Source organism: Cebus imitator, unplaced genomic scaffold, assembly GCF_001604975.1.
Source record: "Cebus imitator isolate Cc_AM_T3 unplaced genomic scaffold, Cebus_imitator-1.0 Scaffold260, whole genome shotgun sequence".
Lineage (NCBI taxonomy): Eukaryota > Metazoa > Chordata > Mammalia > Primates > Cebidae > Cebus > Cebus imitator.
This window is the reverse complement of record NW_016107575.1, coordinates 140212-144681: the sequence shown is the minus strand read 5'-3', so window position 1 is coordinate 144681 and position 4470 is coordinate 140212. Positions and strand designations below refer to the sequence as shown.

The following is a 4470-nucleotide window of genomic DNA, read 5'->3' as shown; positions in this document are numbered from 1 at the left end:
GGCCTCCCAAAGTGCTGGGATTACAGGCTTGAGCCACCGCGCCCGGCAGAAAGTGGGTTCTTGAGATGGAATCTAGTCCTGGTAAAGATGCTGTGAACATCATTGAAATGACAACAAAGGATGTATTCTGTCCCATAAGCCTAGCTGATAAAGCACTTGGCAGAGTTGGAGAGGATTGACTCCAGTTTTGAAGGAAGTTCTGCTGTGGGTCTAATGCTACCAAACAGCGTCACAGGCTACAGAGGAGTGTTTCATGAAAGGAAGCATCAGTTGATGACGCAAACTTCATTGTCTTAAGATATACCCACCCTAACCTTCATCAGCCCCCACCCTCATCAGCCAGCAGCCATCAACACTGAGACAAAATACTCCACCAACAAAAAGATTGCAACTCGCTGAAGGCTTAGGTAATTGTTAGCATTTTTTAAAAGTGTTTTTCACTGTAAGTTTATTCAATGCAAAACAATCCTCTCCAGTTTTACTGAGGTCCATGACCAAATCCACCTCTAAACTGGAATTGGGTTGCTGACCCAGCCCCATCTTCGGCTTTCTTGTTGGCACCAGGGGGCACAGCACTCCGTCTGCAGGTATCTCTGTCGGCTTACCCTCTTGTGAGTCTTGCAGGTCACTCACCCTCCAGACCTTTAGGCCGAGGCCTGCCAGTCTCTGGACGGCTGCAGTGTAGGGTGGCAGGCACAGTCTCCGGGGGCAGATGAAGGTCATCACAGAGATACTGGATACCCTCATTGGTAAGATACCAGTAGAAATGTCTCCAGGCAAACGGTTCCTTCACGTAACTTCAGGACTTGAGAGACTGCGTAGCCTTCATGACATGAAGGTTGGGCACATTCTTGTCTGCCAGCTGCGGGTGCTTAGGCATGTGGACGTCCTTCTTGGCCACTATGACTCCACTCCTTAAAAAGGAGTTCATAAACAGCAATCCAGTTCTTGATAGGCATCAACATCCCAGCAGCCGTAGGCTCTGGGGCCAGGGCTGGAAAGGAAAAAAAGCAGATAATTGTTAGCATTTTTAGCAATGAAGTATTTTTAGTTAAAGTGTGTGTATATATATATTTACATATATATATAAATATTTTAGACATAATGCTATTGTGTACTTAATAGACTACGGTATAGTATAAATGTAATTTTTATATGCACTGGGAAACCAAAAAATCTGTTTGACTTGCTTTATTGTGATATTCGCTTTATTAAGTTGGTCTAGGACCAAATCTGCAAATCTCAAAGGTATATTTATATGTCAAGAATGCCTTTAGGCCGAGCGTGGTGGCTCATGCCTATAATCCTGGCATTATGGGAGGCTGAGCTGGGTGGATCAGGAGTTCGAGACCAGCCTGGCCAACATGCTGAAACCCTATCTCTACTAAAAATACAAAAATTAGCTGGGTGTGATGGCACCTATCTGTAATCCCAGCTACTCAGGAGGCTGAGATAGGAGAATTGCTTAAACCCGGGAGGCGGAGGTTGCTGAGATCGCGCCACTGCACTCCAGCCTGGGTGACAGAGTGAGACTCCATCTCAGAAAAAAAAGAAAAAAATGCCTTTAAATCAGAAAGAGGAAGACAGACAGTCCAGAAGAAAAATGGGCAGTAGAATTGAAAAGACAATAGCAGAGGCAACATAAGTGGCCAGCAGATATTGACAAGGTGATCAACCTATTATAATCAGGGAAATGCAAATTAAAACCACAAGGTTCACACCAGCCAGACTGGTAAAAATGTGGAAGTCTGGGGCTGTCAAGTCGTAGCGAGGGTTTGCTGTTATCAAGGTCTCATATTTTGCTCATGGGAACATAGATTGGTTCAACGACTTTGAGAAATTATTTGGTATTATTTAATAAGTTACAGGCAAACATATCCTCTGATCCTGTAATTGCATTCTTACACACACACATATGTACATGCGCACACATGTACATAACACATACTTTAAATATGTGAGGAAAGTTCGTATCAGAAATGTTTGTAATAACAAAAATTGGCAGTAGTCCAACCTCCATCCACTATAGACGATAAATTTTGGTCTGTTCTTATGGTGGAATTCATGTTGAAGTGAAAATGAAAAAATTATAGCTGTGCACAAAAAAAGACATCGATGAATTAAAAAAGCAATACGGAGTGAAATAAGTTGCAGTAGAATGTGCGCAATGTGATTTCATTTTGATAAAGTTTGAGAACATGCAAAGCTAAAGAATCTATTATTTAGGGCCACATATATGTGGTCAGACTATAAAGAATAGCACGGATTTGAGAAATGCATAATTTAAAATAGTGGCTACCACAGTGGGAAGGAAGGGAGTTGGGAAGGGTTACACTGCGAACATCGCTGGTAAGGGTAATATTCTTCTTCTTAAACTGGGTGATGGGTACTCAAGTGTTCTTTGTATGATTTACATAACATATATGTATATTTATAAATAATATTATCTCCTTAATATTTGATAATAAAACCAGTACCAGTTGGCGAAGTAGGTAACCTGGTAGAAGGTATTGGTGTACGTTTGGCTTTGGAGAAACATGGCGAAGGCACTTTTTTCTAAACCAGGAAGAAAACTAGAAGGTGGGGAAGGGGAAAGGATGGTTTTAGTAACGGCACTAAAAATCTGCCTAGGACAACCTGAGAACTAGAAGAAGAAGAAGAAGAAGTTGGCGAGGCGTGGTGGCTCACCCCTGTAATCCCAGCACTTTAGGAGGCCAAGGCAGACAGATCACTTGAGCTTGGGAGTTTGAGGCCAGCCTGGCCAACATGGTGAAACCCCATCTCTACTAAAAATACAAAAATTAGCTGAGTGTGGTGGTGGATGCCTGTAATCCCAGCCACTCTGGAGGCTAAGGCATGAATCGCTTGAACCCAAGAGGCAGAGGTTGCAGTGAGCCGAGATTGCACCAGTGTACTCCAGCCTGGGTTACACAACAAAACTGATCTCAAAAAAAAAAAAGAAAAATTTGCTGGAGATTTGTGAAATTGGGGGGTGGTTTAATGATCAACTGCTTTTGTTTATAAACCCTTAGAAATCCTGGGGGCCAGGAGCCCTTGTTTTTTTGATTTCACATCCACAGAGAATTGAGATGACTCATGTTTTAGAAACTCCACAATTTAGCAAAGAAGCAAAAATAATGTTTCTGTCTGGATGAAAGCTCTTTAGAGATGCTTGACACTGCTGTCCCTTGGGCCTCCCAGGCCAGCCCTCAGGGGAGGTAGTGTTTTCCCAGCATCTGTGCCGGCAGCTGTGAGCTGTCCCTAGGTGGACTGCCGGGCCTCGGAGTCCAAAGCATGTGCCTGCCCGTAACTTTTAGTAACAGAATTTAGCAAGTGCTTTCAACTCAGTTGTACTCTAACATAGTTTAGGTTTCTTATTTTTTATTTTTTTGAGACAGGGTCTGGCTTTGTTCACCAGGCTGGACTGCAGTGGCACAGTCTCAGCTCACTGTGGCCTCCACCTCCTGGGCTCAAGCAATCCTCCCACCTCAGCCTCTCAAGTAGCTAGAACCACAGGTGCTCACCACCATGCTCGGCTAATTTTTGATTTTTTGTGGAGATGGGGTTGCACCGTGTTGCCCAGGCTGGCCAGCTCTGGGGCTCAATCCATTTGCCCACCTCGGCCTCCCAAAGTACTTGGATTATAGGGGTGAGCTACTAGCACCTGGCCATTTAGCATGTTTTGTTTGTTTGTTTGGTTTTGGTTTTTTTTTTGAGACAGAGTTTTGCTCTTGTTGCCCAGGCTGGAGTGCAATACACCATCTCGGCTCACTGCATCTTCCACCGCCCAGGTTCAAGCCGTTCTTCTGCCTCAGCCTCCCAAGTAGCTGGGACTACTGGCATGTGCCACCATGCCTGGCTAATTTTGTATTTTTAGTAGTGATGGTGTTTCTCCATGTTGGTCAGGCTGGTCTGGAACTCCCAACCTCAGGTAATCCTCCTGCCTCGGCCTCCCAAAGTGCTGGGATTACAGGTGTGAGCCACTGTGCCTGGCCCTAGTATGTTTTTCAACTAAATTTCCTCACCAGCAACTTTAATTTGGTGGCCTGATTTGACAAAACTCGGTGTGGTATGAAGAGCCCTCAGCCGCTAGAAATTTAGGAACCTACCTCTTTCTGTGCTGGCTCTTCTGGGTGCTATTTTGAGCCTTATTTGCACCATGAGGGATTGACCTAGGTCCTAAAGGATCCATTAATCTAGAAAAATACATGATTCCATGATTAACTCCTATAGTTCAGGAAGATTTCCAGATAGAAAAACATGACTTAAAAAAATTTATGCCGGGTGCGGTGGCTCAAGCCTGTAATCCCAGCACTTTGGGAGGCCGAGGCGGGTGGATCACGAGGTCAAAAGATCGAGACCATCCTGGTCAACACGGTGAAACCCCGTCTCTACTAAAAATACAAAAAATCAGCTGGGCATGGTGGCGTGTGCCTGTAATCCCAGCTACTTAGGAGGCTGAGGCAGGAG

At 44.5% G+C, this 4470-nt stretch overlaps 1 protein-coding gene and 1 pseudogene across 2 annotated transcripts in view; one reads left to right on the top strand and one right to left on the bottom strand.

The window, feature by feature from the left end:
• The window catches only part of KIAA1549 (KIAA1549 ortholog), a 155257-nt gene that overhangs the window by 53436 nt on the left and 97351 nt on the right, over positions 1-4470 (top strand). The gene's annotated exons all lie outside the window — the stretch shown is intronic.
• Positions 479-965, bottom strand: LOC108283393 (annotated as a pseudogene).